Source organism: Mirounga leonina, unplaced genomic scaffold, assembly GCF_011800145.1.
Source record: "Mirounga leonina isolate KUSES-001 unplaced genomic scaffold, KU_Mleo_1.0 Mir_204, whole genome shotgun sequence".
Taxonomy (NCBI): domain Eukaryota; kingdom Metazoa; phylum Chordata; class Mammalia; order Carnivora; family Phocidae; genus Mirounga; species Mirounga leonina.
In genome coordinates, this window is record NW_023270513.1 from 18,455,949 (window position 1) to 18,474,608 (window position 18,660).

Below are 18,660 nucleotides of genomic sequence, written 5' to 3' on the forward strand. Positions count from 1 at the left end.
AACATCACTAACCATCAGGGAAATGCAAATTAAAACTACAAAAAGATATTGCCTTATACTTGTTAAGGTAGCTATTATCAAAAGGATAAGAGGGGCACCTGGGTGGCTCAGTCCTTAAGCGTCTGTCTTTGGCTCAGGTCATGATCCCAGGGTCTTGGGATCAAGCCCCGCATCGGGCTCCCGCTCTGCAGGAGGCCTGCCTCTCCCTCTCCCACTCCCCCTGCTTGTGTTCCCTCTCTTGCTGTGTCTCTCTCTGTCAAATAAATAAATAAAATCTTAAAAATAAATAAATAAATAAATAAATAAATAAATAAATAAATAAATAGGAAAAAAAGGGGTAAGTGGCAACAAGTGTTGATGAGGATGTGGAGTAATTGGAACCCTTGAGTACTGTTGGGATGCATGTAAAATAGTTCAGCCACTATGGAAAACACCATAAAGGTTCTTCAAAAAAAATAAATACAGAAATATCTTATGATCCTGCAATCTTACTTCTGGGTATATACCTGAAGAGGATACAATCACTATCTCAAAAAGATATCTGCACTCCCATTTTCATTGCAGCATTATTTACAATAGCCAAAGTATGTAATCATCCTAAATATCCATTGATTTGATGAATGAACCAGGAAAACATGGTAAACATATACAAAGAAAAATTTTTCAGCTTTAAAAATAAGGAAATGCTGCCATTTGTGACAAGATGGGTGAACCTGGAGGACATTAAGCTAAGTGAAGTAAATCAGTGCAGAAGGACAAATACTGCATGAGTCAAGTAGTTAAGCTCATAGAAACTAAGAGGAAAATAGTGGTTTCCAGGCACTGGGGAAAGGAGAAAATGGGGAGTTGGTGTTCAACGAGTATAAAGTTCCGGTTATACAAGAAAAATAAATTCTAGAAGTCTCATAGACAATTGTGCCTACTGTTAATATTCTATTGTGCGCTTAGAATTTTAAGAGGGTAGAAATTATGTTGTGTTCTTACTACTATTAAAAGAAAATGGATTAACAACAAAATATAATATAACACATATGTCCTCCAGAAAAGCTGGGGTAAACCACTTGGGAAATTATATAATCATATTTTATTTATTTATTTATTTATTTATTTATTTATTTATTTATATTTATTTTATTTATATATTTATATTTATAATTATATATGTTTATATATATAAAATATGTAATTATGGATATATATATGTATATCTCCATAGCAAAATGGCAAAAAAAGGAGACAAACAGGCCCAGTCAAAATGGATGTCCAGAAAAGACCTGAGAATGTGTTAATCCTTTATTCCATTTGATATCAAGGGGTTCATTAATTTGTAAAGATCTTCCACACCAGTCTGAAAAAAATGAAAGAAGTGGCTGCTTCTTCAAATACCAAAAATACCCTTGCCTCAGGAGACATATCTAGAAAGAAGTTGCTACAGCCAATGTAAAAGTTTACAAGGCATACAAAAAACAAGAGGGAAACATGGAAAATTCAAAGGATCAAAAATTAATCTTCAGAAATTGCTCCTGAAGAAACACACACTAAGACTTGTTAGATAAAGACTTCATAAAAACCATCTTACATATGCTCAAGAACATAAGGAAAACACAAAAAAGGAAATAAAGGATATCAGGAAAATAATATATGGAAAAAAAAAAAGAACATCAACACAGAAATATCCCCCCCCCCCCCCCAAAAAAAAACCAGAAATTCTGGAGCTGGAAATAAACAAGAACTGAATTGAAAAATTCACTAGAAGCATTCAACAACCAACTCAAACAGATACAAAAGAGAACCAACAAGCTTGGAGACAGGTAATTTGAATGATAGAGTCTGGAAAGCAATAAAGAAAAATAAGAATAAAGAAAAGTTAATAGATTAAGGGAATAAGGAAAAGCAGCAATTGGACAAATATACTCTTTATGAGAGTATGAGAATGACATGAGAAAGGGAAGGTTTCAGGGAGTGTAATTTAAGTAATAATGCCCGAAAAATTCCAGAAATTGAGCAAAATACGGATTTAAAAGCAATAGCTCTTTCTTAATTTTTTCCATATTTTTCAACTTTTATTATGGAAAATTTCCAACATATACAAAGATATGGTAGTATAATAAATCTTCATGCCTTTATCACCCAGCTTCAACAATTACCAACTCATGGTCAATCTGGTTTCATATAGATCTTTACATGCTATCCACCTCCGCTGTTTTATTTTTTTTAATTTTAATTTTTTATTTTACTTTTTTTTTATTATTATGTTGAATTAGCCAGAATATAATACATTATTAGTTTTTGATGTAGTGTTCAACTATTCATCAGTTGCGTATAACACCCAGTGCTCTTCACCACACGTGCCCTCCTTAATACCCATCACCCACTTAACTCATCCCCTTGCATACCTCCTCTCCAGCAACCCTCAGTTTGTTCTCTGTATTTAAGAGTCTGTTTCTTGGTTTGCCTCTCATTTTTTATCCCCACTATGTTCATCTGTTTTGTTTCTTAAATTTCACATATGATTGAAATCATATGGTATTTGTCTTTCTCTGACTGACTTATTTTGCTTGACATAATTCTAACTCCATCCATCATGACGTTGCAAATGGCAAGATTTCATTTACTTTTATGGCTGAGTAATATTCCCTTATATAATACACATGCACACCCATACACACATACCACCTCTTCTTTATCCATTTATCACTCAATGGACATTTGGGCTCTTTCCATAATTTGGATATTATTGATAATAATGCTATAAACATGAGGGTGCATATGTCCCTTCATATCAGTATTTTTAATCCTTTAGGTAAATACCTAGTAGTGCAATTGCTGGATCATAGGGTAGTTCTATTTATAACTTCTTGAGGAACCTCCATAATGTTTTTCAGAGTGTCTGCATCAGTTTGCATTCCCACTAACAGTGTAAGAGGGTTCCCCTTTATCTGCGTCCTGGCCAACACCTGTTGTTTCCTTTTTTGTTAATTGTAGCCATTCTGAGAAGTGTGAGGTGATATTTCATTGTAGTTCTGCTTTGTGTTTCTCTGATGATGAGTGCATCTTTTCAGGTGTCTGTTAGACATCTGTATATCTTCTTTGGAAAAAAGTCTATTATTTTTTTCTGCCCATTGTATAACTGGATTATTTTGTTTATTTGAGTGTTGAGTTTGATAAGTTCTTTATAGATTTTGAATACTAGCTCTTTATCAGATATGTCATTTGTAAATATCTTCTCCCAATCTGAAAGTTGCCTTTTACCATTGTTGATTGTTTTCTTCACTTATGCAGAAGGCTTTTTTTTTTTTTTTATGAAGTCCCAAATGCTTATTTTTGTATTTGTTTCCCTTGCCTCAAGTGACATATCTTGTAAAAACTTGCTATGACCAATGTCAAAGAGGTTACTGCTTGTGTTGTCCCCTAGGATTTTGATGATTTCCTCTCTCACATTTAGGTCTTTCATCCATTTTAAATTTATTTTTGTGCATGGTGTACAAAAGTGGCCCAGTCTCATTCTTTTCCAGGTCACTGTCCAGTTTTCCCAACACTAATTTTTTCCAACACCATTGTTGAAAAGATTGTATTTTTTCCATTGGATATTCTTTCCTGATTTATCAAAGATTAGGTTCTATTAATTTTTTCAAAGAACCAGCTCCTGGTTTCATTGATCTGTTCTGGTTTTTTGTTTGTTTGTTTGTTTGTTTTAGTTTCTATATCATTTATTTCTTCTCTAATCTTTATTAGGTTTTTAACTTGAGATTTTTCTTACTTCTTGAGGTAGGCTTCTTTTGCTATATACTTGCCTTTATGATTACTTTCACTCCATCCCAAAGGTTTTGACCAAAGTGTTTTCATTTTCATTTGTTTCCATGTATTTTTTGTTTATTCTTTAATTTCCTGTTTGACCCATTCAGTCTTTGGTAGGATGTTTTTTAACTTCCATGTATTTGTGCTCTTTCCAATTTTTTTCTTGTGGTTGACTTCAAGTTTCAAAATGTTGTGGTCAGAAAATATGCATGGTATGATCTCAATCTTTTTGTATTTGTTGAAACCTGATTTGTGTCCCAGTATGTGACCTATTCTGGAGAATGTCCCATGTGCACTCGAAAAGAATGTGTATTCTGCTGCTTTAGGATGAAATGTTCTGAATATATCTGTTATTCCAGCCATTGTTTCCTTGTTGGTTTTCTGCTTAAATGAACTGTACATTGATATAAGTAGGCTGTTAAAGTCCCCTACTATTACTGTGCTATTATCAATGAGTTCCTTCATGTGTGTTATTAATTGTATTATATATTTGGGAGCTCCCATGTTGGGGGCATAAATGTTTACAATTGCTAGATGTTCCTGTTGGATAGTCCCCTTTATTATGATATAGTGTCTTTTTTCATCTTTTGCTACAGTTTTTTATTTGAAATCTATTTTTTTCTGATGTATTTCTACTCCAGCTTTCTTTTGATGTCCATTTGCATGATAAATGTTTCTGCATCCCCTCACTTTCAATCTGTCGGTGTCTTTAAGTCTAAAATGAGTCTCTTGTGGGAAGCATAGGGATGGGATTTTTCACCCATTCTTATACCCTATGTCTTTTGATTGGAACATTCAGTCCATTTACATTCAGAGTAATTATTGAGAGATATGTATTCTGTGCCATTGTATTACTTGTTTTGTTGTTCTTTCTGGATGTTTCTCTGTTCCTTCCTAGTCTTTGTCACTTTTGGTCTTCCCTTCCCATTCAAAGAGTCCCCTTTAATATTTCTTACAGGGATGGTTTAGTGGTCATGAATTCCTTCTGGTTTTGTTTGTCTGGGAAACTCTTTTAATCTATTCTGAATGATAGCCTTGCTGGATAGAGTATCCTTTGCTGCATATCTTTCCCATTCAGCACATTGTGTACTTTATGCTTTTGTACTTCTGGCTTGCCAAGTTTGTGTGGAGATATCAGCTGCTAAACTTATGGGCCTTCCCTTGTAAATGAGGGACTTCCTTTGTCTTGCTATTTTTAAGATTTTTTCTTTATCATTATATTTTACAAATTTAGTTACAATATGTCTTGGTGTTGGCCTGCTTTAGTTGATTTTGATGGGAGTTCTCAGTGACTTCTGGATCTGGATATGTGTTTCCTTCCCCAGATTAGAGAAATTTTCAGCTATTATTTCCTGAAATAATTTATCTGCCCCCTTTTCTCTCTTTTCTTCTTCTGGGACTCCTATTATACAAAAGCTATTATGTTTGACAGACTCACTGAGTTCCCCATGTCTACCTTCATACTCCACAGTTGTTCTTTCTCTATTTTGTTCAGTTTCATTATTTTCCATAATTTTATCTTTTATATCATTTATTCTTTCCTCTGATTCTTCCATCCTTGTGGTCATTACATCCAGTTGGTTTCAAGTCTCAGATATTGTCTTTTTTCATTTCTGTTTGATTGTTTTTTAGTTCTTCTATGTCTGTGGTTAAGGGTCTCCCTGATATCTTTCATGCTTTTCTCAAGCCCATTGAGTATCCTTATGACTATTGCTTTAAATTTTGCACCGGGTGTATTACTTATATCTGCTTCAATTAGATATCTGGTTATGACCTTTTCTTGTTCTTTCCTTTTGGGTGAATTCCTCTGTCTTGGCATTTTTTTCTAGGTCTCTTTTCTCTTCTCTGTGTTAGAGAATCCGGTTATATTTCTTGCTTCTGATAGTAATGGCTTTATGAAGAAGAGGCCATATAGTGTCCAAAACCTGGTGCTTCAGGAAGTATGTCTGGTGTGTGCTGCATGCACTCTGCCACTGTGTTTTTGCCTGCTGTATCCCTCAAGTCAGTCATCTGTAGAGGTTCTTGCCTGCAGTGGGCACTGTTTGGACCTTGGCCAGAGTGTGGCATGTTTTAACTAGGTATGCTCTGGTCTGCTTGTTAAATGAGACCTGACCTGATGCTATTTCCAATAGAACTGAAATTTTGCAGAAGTCTATGGTTAGTAGATGTGGTATATGCAGGTGGTTGTGCTAGTCTTCTGGTGAAGAGGCCAGCTGTGCTGGTCCTTAGGCACACTTTCTCAAGAAAAGCAGTACCAGCAGAGTGCAGGAGGCAGGGCTTGGTTTAGGCAGCCAGTGTTGGCACTGTGCTGTTTACTGAAATTAGTTTATGCTGAGGGGTGGGGGAGGGAAATGGCACCAGCCAGCTCCTTTGTCCCAGGAATGGGAGTCATTGTCTGGTGCTCTAAGAGAAACCTCCCAGAAGAATGTATAATTTCCTTAGTCTGTTCTAGGTTATTTATTTATTTATTTATTTATTTATTTATTTATTTATTTATTTATTTATTATTTTTAGTATTCCATGATTCGTTGTTTGCATATAACACCTAGTGCTCCATGCAATACATGTCCTCCTTAATACCCCTCACCAGGCTCACCCATTCCACACCCTCCTACCTTCTAAAACCCTCAGTTTGTTTCCTGGAGTCCATAGTCTCTCATGGTTCATCTCCCCTTCTGATTTCCCCCCCTTCATTTTTTGCTTCCTTCTCCTAATGTCCTTCATGTTATTCCTCATGTTCCACAAATAAGTGAAACCATGTGATAATTGTCTTTCTCTGACTTATCTCACTTAGCATAACCTCCTCTAGTTCCATCCATGTTGATGCAAATGTTGTCTAGGCCTTTTTAGATAGCTGGTTTCACACTGCCTGTCTCCAGGTTGTTTGCCTCCCTGGAGGAGTGTAGTACACTTTGGACTCTATTCTATGACTTTTGAAACTCCAAATTTTAGGGACCTAATGTGGCAGGGATCTGTGTTGGTCTTCTGGGGGAGGGCCTAGCCATGCTGGGACTTACACAGTTTTGACTGAAGGCCATCACACCAGAGCACAGGCGCTTGGGATTTGGAGAAAAGCAGGCTAAACTGCCATGTCCAGGTTAGCTGCCCTCAGCAGGTGTCTCTGCACCTATGCTGGGGAGCAAGGGATTGAAGTGGTTCTTGCTGGCTCTTTTGTCCCCAGCGAGGCAATGCCACCCCTCACAGATGCACTCCAAGAACAGAAAATAGTCTCTCCCCAAGTGTCTCAAATGATCCTCAAATCACACCACCTTCTGCCCCTGGTTACCTGCCATCCTTCTCTTCAGCAGTAGGGCAGTGCCCTCAGAGTTCTATCCCAGCCATGCCAAAGATCTCTAAAACTCCAGTTTTTGAGCCCTGATGATTGCAAAAACTCATGAAAATCAGCCCTCTAATTTTCCCAGCCAATGGCTTTGGGGAAGTATTGTCCTTGTGTGATCCCCGTGCACTCCTCTCTCTCTCACACACCTTTCTCCATGACCAGGGCTCCCTCTCCTTCACAACACTTGAGATATATTTCTCCCCCAAACCATGTCTCAGCAATTCCTACCTTTCTTAATGTGGCTTCTTCTCTCTCTCCATTTGTGCAGTGTGTTCTGTCAGTCCTTAGGTCTATTTCTTGAGTATTCGGAATGATATGATATTTATCTAGCTGTGTTTGAGGAATGAGGCAAGCCTAGGATTCTCATACTATGCCACCATCTTAGCTCCCCACTACAAACACAAGCCCATTGAACTATATCCCAAGAGACCCACACAGTGGCACATTATAATCAAATCATTAAAAACCAAATACACACAGAATCTTGATAGCTGCAATAAAAAGTGACTCATCATGTATAAGGGATTCAAAAATAATAACACAACAGAAGCCTTGCAGACCAGATGGGGTGGGATGATATTTTTGACATGCTGAAAGAAAAACTAAACAAACAAAACCCCTATCAACCAAAAATATATTATCCACCAAAACTATTCTTCAAAAGTGAGAGTGAAATTAGGATATTTCTACACAGAATCTAAGAGAGATCATTAGTACCAAATCTGCCCTACAAGACATGATAAAGGTGTCCTTTAAGTTGAAATAAAATTATGCTAGACAGGAAGACAAAGCCATACAAAAACCTAGGGCTCTCTGGTAAAAACGAATACTTTAAAAAACATAAAAATCAGTATCATTATAACTTTAAATTATAACTCCACTTTTCATTTTCTATATGATTTAAAAGATAAAAGCATAAACACTCAGAATAAATGTATGTTACTAGGTAAACATTTTGTAAAGATACAGTTTGTGGTATAAATAAGAGATATAATTTGGGGTGCAGTTGTTTAAAAGAACACATATTTTATGTGATAGAACTTAATTTGGTATCAATTAAAGATAGGTTTTCATAACATTAGGATTTTATATGTAATTCCTCTGAAAACTGCAAAAACAAATTCCAAAAGAACACACACAAAAGACAACAAGAAGGATATCAAAATATATCAACATAAAAATCAGCTAAACTGAAAGGAAGACAGGAAGAAGAAAAATAAAAGCTATAAGATGTACAAAAAAATAACAAAATGGAATAAATGTTTACCTACCACTAATTATTTTAAATGTGAATGAATCAAACTCTCCAATCAAAATGCATAAACTGAAAGAATAGATTAAAAACAACAACAACAGGGGCACCTGGGTGGCTCAGTCATTAAGCCTCTGCCTTCCACTCAGGTCATGATCCCAGGGTCCTGGGATTGAGCCCTGCATCAGGCTCCCTGCTCCACGGGAACCTGCTTCTCCCTCTCCCACTCCCCCTGCTTGTGTTCCCTCTCTCACTGTGTCTCTCTTTGTCAAATAAATAAAATCTTTAAAAAAATAGAAATAACAACAACAACAATAACAAGATGAAGCACTGGGGTGGCTCAGTCAGTTGGGTGTCTGCCTTCGGCTCAGGTCATGATCCCAGGGTCATGTTGGGCTTCCTACCAAGCAGGAGCCTGCTTCTCCCTCTCCTCCCTGCTCACACTCTCTGTTACTATCTCTGTCTCTCTCTCTCTCTCAAATAAATAAGTAAAATTTTAAAACAAACAAACAAAAAGATCTAACTTTATACTGTCTACAAGAGGCACTTTAGACCTAAGAAGAGATCTCCCTTTATCTATCATCTATCTATCTATCTATCTATCTATCTATCTATCTATCTATCTATCATCTATCTATCTTTTATGAATATTGATACAAAAGTCTTCAATAAAATACCAGCAAACTGAATTCAACAGTATATTAAATGGATTATGCACCATGGCAAAATATAATTATCTTTTGGAATGTAGGAATGGTTGAATATACAAAAATCATTCAATTTAATACACCCCAGTAACAGAATGAAGGGAAAAAATGATCATCTCAATTGACACTGAAAAAAACATTGAGGAAATTCAACACACTTTAATGATAAAAACATCCAACAAAAATAGGAATTGAAGGAAATTACTCCAATATAATAAAGGCTATATTTTTCAGAAACAGATAACTTTATAATGGTGAAAAAATGAAAGCTTTTCCTCTAAGATCAGGAAAAAAACCAGAATGCCCATTCTCACCACTTTGCTCCTGGTGGTTGTACCCTCAGGTGTATCATGTACATTTATTGGCCTCAGGATTCAGACACCAGATAAGTAGTGTAAAATTGAATCCACGTGCTCATTTGGTGTCTTAGACACCACTTTTTAAAATTTAATTTTATTATGTGTGTTAATCACCATACATTACATCATTAGTTTTTGATGTAGTGTTCCATGATTCATTGTTTGTGTATAACAACCAGTGCTCCATTCAATACGTGCCCTCTTTAATACCCATCACCAGGCTAACCCATCCCCCCATCCCCCACCCGTCTAGAATCCTCAGTTTGTTTCTCAGAGCCCATAGTCTCTCATGGTTCGTCTCCCCCTCCAGTTTCCTCCCCTTCATTTTTCCCTTCCCACTATCTTATTTTCTTTCTTTAGCATATAATTTATTATTTGTTTCAGAGGTACAGGTCTGTGCTTCATCAGTCTTACACAATTCACAGCACTCACCATAGCACATACACTCTCCCAGGTCTATCCCCCAACCACCCTATCCCTCCCACACCCCACCACTCCAACAACCCTGTTTGTTTCCCGAGATTAAGAATTCCTCATATCAGTGAGATCATGTGATGCATGTCCTTCTCTGATTGACTTATTTCACTTAGCATGATACCCTCTAGTTCCATCCACGTCATTGCAAATGGCAAGATTTCATTTTTTTGATGGCTGCATAATATTCCATTGTATATATATACCACATCTTCATTATCCATTCATCTGTTGATGGACACGTAGGCTCTTTCCACAGTTTGGCTATTGTGGACATTGCTGCTATAAACATCGAGGTGCATACGCCTCTTTGGATCACTACAATTGTATCTTTGGGGTAAATACTTAATAGTGCATTCAACCATTCTGAGTCTATTTTTGTGTGTGGTGTAAGGAAATGGTCCAGTTTCATTCTTCTGCATGTGGCTGTCCAATTTTCCCAACACCATTTGTTGAAGAGACTGCTTTTTTCCATTGGATATTCTTTCCTGCTTTGTTGAAGATTAGTTGGCCATAGAGTTGAGGGTCCATTTCTGGGCTCTCAATTCTGTTCCATTGATCTACGTGTCTGTATTTGTGCCAGTACCATACTGTTTCGATTATTACAGCTTTGTAATAGAGCTTGAAGTCTGGAATTGTGATGCCACCAGCTTTGGTTTTCTTTTTCAACATTCCTCCGGCTATTCAGGGTCTTTTCTGGTTCCATACAAATTTTAGGATTATTTGTTCCATTTCTTTGAAAAAAGTGGATGGTATATTGATATGGATTGCATTGAATGTGTAGATTGCTCTAGGTAGCATAGATATTTTCACATTTGTTCTTCCAATCCATGAGCATGGGATGTTTTTCCATTTCTTTGTGTCTTCCTCAATTTCTTTCATGAGTATTCTATCATTTATTGAGTACAGATCCTTTGCCTCTTTGGTTAGATTTATTCTTCGGTATTTTATGCTTTTGGGTGCAATTGTAAATGGGATCGACTCCTTAATTTCTCTTTCTTCTGTCTTGTTGTTGGTATATATAAATGCAACTGATTTATGTGCATTGAATTTATATCCTGCCACTTTACTGAATTCCTGTATGAGTCTAGCAGTATTGGGGTGGAGTCTTTCGGGTTTTCCACATAAAGTATCACATCATCTGCAAAGAGAGTTTGAACTCTTCTTTGCTGATTCGGATGCCTTTTATTTCTTTTTGTTGTCTGATTGCTGAGGCTAGGAATTCTAGTACTGTGTTGAACAATATTGGTGATAGTGAACATCCCTGCCATGTTCCTGACATTAGGGGGAAAGCTCTTGGTTTTTCCCCATTGAGGATGATATTCACTGTGGGTTTTTCATAGACGGCTTTTATGATATTGAGATAAGTACCCTCTATCCCTACACTGTAAAGAGTTTTAATCAAGAAAGGATGTTGTACTTTGTCAAATGCTTTTTCTGCATCTATTGAGAGGATCATATGGTTCCTGTTCTTTCTTTTATTAATGTAGTGTATCACATTGATTGATTTGCAGATGTTGAACCAAGCTTGCAGCCCAGGGATAAATCCCACTTGGTCGTGGAGAATGATCCTTTTAATGTACTGCTGAATCCTATTAGCTAGTATTTTAGTGAAAATATTTGCATCCATGTTCATCAGGGATATTGATCTGTAGTTCTCCATTGTAATGGGGTCTTTGTCTGGTTTGGGGATCAAGGTAATGCTGGCCTCATAAAATCAGTTTAGACATTTTCCCTCCATTTCTATTCTTTGAAACAGCTTCAGAAGAATAAGTATTAATTCCTCTTTCAATGTTTGGTAGAACTCCCCTGGGAAGCCATCTGGCCCTGGGCTCTTGTTTTTTGGGAGATTTTTGATTAGTGCTTCAATTTCCTTACTGGTTATGGGTCTGTTCAGGTTTTCTATTTCTTCCTGGTTCAGTTTTGGTAGTTTATAGGTCTCTAGGAATGCATCCTTTTCTTCCAGATTATTTAATTTGCTGGCATAGAGTTGCTCATAATATGTTCTTATAATTGTATTTCATTGGTGTTGGTTGTGATCTCTCCTCTTTCATTCATGATTTCATTTATTTGGGTCATTTCTCTTTTCTTATTGATAAGTCTGGCCAGGGATTATCAATCTTGTTAATTCTTTCAAAGAACCAGCTCCTAGTTTCGTTGATCTGTTCTACTGTTCTTTTGGTTTCTATTTCATTGTTTTCAGCTCTGATCTTTATTATTTCTCTTCTCCTGCTGGGTTTAGGCTTTATTTGCTGTTCTTTCTCCAGCTCCTTTAGGTGTAGGGTTAGGTTGTGTATTTGAGACCTTTCTTGTTTCTTGAGAAAGGCTTGAATTGCTATATACTTTCCTCTTAGGAACACCTTTGCTGCATCCCAAAGATTTTGAACAGGTGTGTTTTCATTTTCATTTGTTTTCATGAATTTTTAAAATTATTCTTTAATTTCCTGGTTGACCTATTCATTCTTCAGTAGGATGCTCTTTAGCCTCCATGTATTTGAGTTCTTTCCGACTTTCCTCTTGTGATTGAGTTCTAGTTTCAAAGCACCGTGGTCCAAAAATATGCAAGGAATGATCCCAATCTTTTGGTACCAGTTGAGACCAGATTTGTGACACAGGATGTGATCTATTCTGGAGAATGTTCCATGGGAACTAGAGAAGAATGTATATTCTGTTGCTTTGGGATGGAATGTTCTGAATATATCTGTGAAGTCCATCTGATTCAGTATGTCCTTTAAAGCCTTTATTTCCCTGTTGATCTTTTGCTTAGATTATCTGTCCATTTCAGTAAGGGAGGTGTTAAAGTTCCTTACTATTATGATATTATTGTGGATGTGTTTCTTTGCTTTTGTTATTAATTGGCAGATATAATTGGCTGCTCCAATATTAGGGGCATAGATATTTAAAATTGTTAGATCTTCTTGTTGGATAGACCCTTTTAAGTATCATGTAGTTTCCTTCCTCATCTCTTATTATAGCCTTTGGTTTAAAATCTACTTTGTCTGATATAAGAATTGCCACCCTAGCTTTCTTTTGATGTCCATTAGCATGGTAAATGGTATTCCATCCCCTCACTTTAAACCTGGAGGTGTTTTTAGGTCTAAAATAAATCTTTTGCAGACAGCATATTGATGGGTCTTGTTTTAGTTTTTGTTTTTTATCCTATCTGACACCCTGTGTCTTTTGATTGGGGCATTTAGCCTATTTACATTCAGGGTAACTGTTGAAAGATATGAATTTAGTGCCATTGTGTTGCCTATAAAGTGACTGTTACTGTATATTGTCTCTGTTCCTTTCTGGTCTATGTTACTTTTAAGCTCTTTCTTTGCTTAGAGGAGCCCTTTCAATATTTCTTCTAGGACTGGTTTGGTGTTTGCAAATTCCTTTAGTTTTTGCTTGTCCTGGATCCTTTTTATCTCTCCTTCTATTTTCAATGACAACCTAGCTGGATATAATATTCTTGGCTGCATATTTTTCTCATTAATGCTCTGAATGTGTAATGCCAGTCCTTTCTTGCCTGCCAGGTGTTTGTGGATAGGTCTGCTGCCAACCTAGTGTTTCTACCATTGTAGGTTACAGACCTCTTTTCCCGAGCTGCTTTCAGGATTTTCTTTTTGCCTCTGAGACCTGTGAGTTTTACTATTAGATGTTAGGGTGTTGACCTATTTTTATTGATTTTGAAGGGGCTTCTCTGTGCCTCCTGGATTTTGATGCCTGTTTCCTTCCCCAAATTAGGGAAGTTTTCTGCTATAATTTGCTCCAATATACCTTCTGCCCCTCTCTCTCTTTCTTCTTCTTCTGGGATCCCAATTATTCTAATGTTGTTTCACTTTATGGTATCACTTATCTTTGAATTCTGCCCTTGTGCTCCAGTAGTTATTTATCTCTCTTTTTCTCAGCTTCTTTATTTCTCATCATTTGGTCTTCTATATCACTAATTCTCTCTTCTGCCTCATTTATCCTAGCAGTTAGAGCCTCCATTTTTTATTGCACCTCATTAATAGCTTTTTTGATTTCAACTTGGTTAGATTTTAGTTCTTTTATTTCTCCAGAAAGGGATTCTCTAGTATCTTTTATGCTTTTTTCAAGCCCAGCTAATATCTTTATAATCGTCATTCTGAACTCTATTTCCAACATCTTACTAATATCTGTATTGATTAGATCCCTGGCAGTCGGTACTACCTTTTGCTCTTTTTTTTTTTTTTTGAGGTTTTTCTCTCTTGTCATTTTGTCCTGAGGAGAATAGATGAAAGAGAGAAGAAAATGCTTAAAAATTGCTAAAAATGTAACAACGACCCCAGAAAAATATACACTTAACAAATCAGAAAAGGCCCACAACTGAGAGGAAAGAAAGAGGAAAAAAAAGACTATGATCGGGCTGGTGAAACTAACAGAACCGCACACTAGATTTTGGGTGTATTTTGATCTGTTAGAAGAAATTGCCTCCCAAAATTTTAAAGAAAGAAAAACTTATATATATACAAAATAAGGGTAAATACGATGGAGGGATGGAATATGACTGTAAAGATGAAAATTTAAAAAGATTTTAAAAAAGGAATAGATAAGATAAGAAGTTGGTTGAAAAAAGAATGAAAAAAAAGAGAGAATGTGATCAGGTGGGAGACTATGACAACGTCATATGCTAGATTTAGGGTATATTTTGGTCTGTTAGAAGAAAAATTTTAAAAGAAAAATATATATACAAAAAATAAGGTTAGATACAATGAAGAGATACAATATGAGTGTAAAAATGAAAAAATTAAAAAAGAGTTTTAAAAAAGGAATTGATAAGATGTTGGTTGAAAAAGGAAAGAAGAAAACTTCAACTAAAAATTAGAAAAAGAAAAAAATAAAATTGAAAAAATTAACTTTGAAAGACTAAAGCATCTTGGGAAAAAAACATGAATTCTATGTGCTGTACTCCCCTAGTGCTGGAATTCTGCCATTCTCATTGATCGGTAAACTTGGTCTTGGCTGGCTTTTCTTGCTAATCTTCTGGGGGAGGGTCCTGGTGCAGTGATTCTCAAACATCTTGCCTGAGGCAGAATTGCCCCACCCTTGCTGGGGGCCTGGCTATGTAATCTGCCTGAGTTTACTCTCAGTAGCTTTTGTTCCCTGAAAGCTTTCCATTCAGCTTTGGAGGATGAGAGTGAAAGTGGCAGCCTCCCAATCTCCACCCCGGAGGAACCAAGAACTTGGGGCCCCACTCCTCAGTGCACCCCCAGAGAAAAGCAATCACTCCTGTCTCCCTTGTCTCCGGCCTCACTCCATGCTCACCCAGCCTGTGACCGAGCATTTCTATCTCTGGCATACGACCCCGTTTGGAGTCTCCAAACCCAGCAGATTCCTGCAGTGTGCTCCCGCGCTGCTCCTCCTGGGGGAGGAAGGGGAGTCTCCCTGGATCTGCCGCTTGTTGGGTCCCTGCTGGAAGAGTAGTGGCCCAACTGTGCCTCGGATCATGGTTTATGGCCACCTGGAGCTGAGAGCCCACTCTTCGGCTCCATCTCTGCAGCCGGCTTCCCCGCTCCAATACCTGGGAGCTCTGCTGCATTCAGGCACCCCCAGTCTTGCTGTGACCCTGAGGGTCCTGAGACCACACTGTCCCAGCGAGGGTTCCACTCCCTGCTTAGCCACTGGAGTGATGTCCCTCAGGGGAGCCAACTTCTAAAAGTTCTGATTTTGTGTTCCAGTGCTCTATCACTTGCCGGTATCTGGCTGATGGAGGATCCCTCCCCCTGCCATCTATCTTCCAAATATCCCCTTGGATTCACTTCTCTGCACATCCTACCTTCCAGAAAGTGGTCGCTTTTCTGTTCAGAGTGTTGCTGCTATTCTTTTCTTCAATCTCATGTTGAGTTCGTAGGTATTCAGAATGGTTTGATACCTATCTAGCTGAATTTCTGGGACCAGATGAAATTTAGGTCTCCTACTCCTCCACCATCTTGCTCCTCCAGTCTAGACACCACTTTTTTATTTAATATTTTTTTCACCTAGAAATTTTAGGTAAAAGAACCAATTCATTATAGCTTCCATGGGTCAGTGGGCAGAACCTGTCAAATTTCCTTCCATTGAAGGGCCAGTCATTCCAAGGTCGCAATTTCATACTATTTTAAATATAATTCTCTGCTTTACCTTGACCCAAGACCAGGTTTTTTCATCTCCATATGTATATTACCTCTCATCATCTAGGTCTTTAACTATTTTCTGTGATGTATCACTAGATCACCAGAGTCAGATAAGCTTGTCAGTCTAGCTTAGAGATTTTTCTGGCACCTCTTCTGATCACCTTTCTTTTGAGTGCAGATATATATTTAAACATTTTGGTCATGTTGAATGTAACATTTATATACATTTTTTTTAAAACATGCATCAATGTCCACATTAGCTCTGTCTACTCTATTTGCTGAAACCAAATATCCAAAATCCTTCCATTTCTCTATAGTATGTTAAAATGGTAGGTCAACTATTCTTCCTCCTTTTTGGTAATACCGCCATGCAGACAATTAAACTGTGTGCTTTGTGATACAGCATAAAGCTTAGAAGACCAGTTCTTTATCTTGGGTTTTAAATTAATTTTGAAAACTTTTGTAGACAGATTCAATATTTTCAACTAAATATAGAAATATATTTGTTTCTAACAAGTTATTGAGATGATGTTAAGGAAGTTGGTTTACCTAAAAGACCAATTATATACACAAGAGTAAAAAAAAAAATATTTGCAAGACTCCATAATAGGACAATATCTATTGTCGATAAATTTTATATAATTTTAGTAATATAAAATATACTTAAGTTATAAATTTATTTTTTTCCATTGAGAAGTGAAGGGATTTATTTTTCCTTTTCCAAGTTTTTATTTAAATTCTAGCTAAATTACAGTGCAATATTAGTTTCAGTTGTAGAATTTAGAGATTCATCACTTAGGTACAACACCCAGTGCTCATCACAAGTATCCTCTTCAATACCCATCACCTGTTTAATTTGTCGCCACCCCCCCCGCCCACCTTGCCTACAGTAACCATCATTTTGTTCTTTATAGTTAAGAGTCTGTTTATTGGTTTCCCTCTCTTTTTTCCCCCTATGTTCATCCGTTTTGTTTTTTAATTCCACATAGTGTTTGATTTCCTCTGACTGACTTTTTTGCAGTGTAATTGCTGGGTCAGAGGGTAGTTCTATTTTTAATTTTTGAGGAACCTCTATAATGTTTTCCAGAGCGGATGCACCAATTTTCATTCCCACCAACAGTGTAAGAAGATTGTCCTTTCTCCACATTCTTGCCAACCCTTGTTATTTCCTGTGTTGCTAATTGTAGCCATTTTGACAGATGTGAGGTGATATCCCATTGTATTTGTATTTCCCTGATTTGTACTTCCCTGTTGATGAGTGATGTTGAGCATCTTTTCATGTGTCTGTTAGACATCTATATGTCTTCCTTGGGGGGGAAAATGTCTACTCTTCTTCCCATTTTAAATGGATTATTTGATTTGGGGGGTTTAGTTTTGTAGGTTCTTTTATATTTTGGATACTAACCCTTTATCAGATATGCCACTTACAAATATGCTCTCCCATTCCATAAGTTGTCTTTTAGTTTTGTTGATTTTTTTTTTCTTCGTTGTGCAGAAGCTTTTTATTTTAATGAAGTCTCAATAGTTTATCTTTGCTTTTGTTTCCCTTGCCCCAGGAGACATATCTAGCAAGAAGATGCTACTGCCAAAGTTAAAGAAACTACTGTTTGTGCTCTCCTTCTAGGATTTTGATGGTTTCTTGTCTCATATTTAGGTCTTTCATCCATTTTGAATTTATTTTTGTGTATAGTTTAAGAAAATAGTCCAGTTTCATTCTTTTGCCTATTGCTGGCCAGTTTTCTGAACACCATTTATTGAAGAGATCCCCCCCCCCCCACCCCAATGGATATTCTTTCCTGCTTTGTTGAAGATTAATTGACCATACAGTTGTGGGTCCATTTCTGGGTTTTCTATTCTGCATCATTGATCTGTGTCTGTTTTTGTGCCAGTACCATACAGTCCTGATGACTACAACTTTATAATACAGCTTAAAGTCTGGAAATGTGTTGCCACCTTTGCTTGTCTTTTTCAAGATTACTTTGACTATTCAGGATCTTTTGTGTTTCCATACAAATTTTGGGATTATTTGTTCTAGTTTCCTGAAAAATACTGTTGGCATTTTGATAGGGATTGCATTAAATGTGTAAATTGCTTTTGATTGCATAAAAATTTTAACAATATTTATTCTTCCAATCTATGATCATAGAATATTCTTCCATTTCTTTCTGTCTTCAATTTCTTTCATGAATGCTTTATAGTTTTCAGGGTACAGATCTTTTACCTCTTTGGTTAGGTGTATTCCAAGGTATCTTATAGTTTTTGGTACAATTGAAAATGGGATTGATACCTTGATTTATCTTCCTGCTGCTTCATTATTGGTGCACAGAGCAGATTTCTGTACATTGATTTTGTTTCTGGTTAATTTACTGAATTCGTGTATCAATTCTAGCATTTTTTTTTTGGTGGGGATTTTTAGATTTTCTATATAGAGTCTCATGTCGTTTGCAAAAGGTGAAAGTTTGACTTCTCCCCTGCCAATTGGAAGCCATTTATTTCTTTTTGTTGTCTGATTGCTGAGTCCAGGACTTCCAGTATTATGTTAAATAACAGTGGTGAGAGTGGACATCCATGTCTTGTTCCTGACCATAGAGGAAAAGCTCTCAATTTT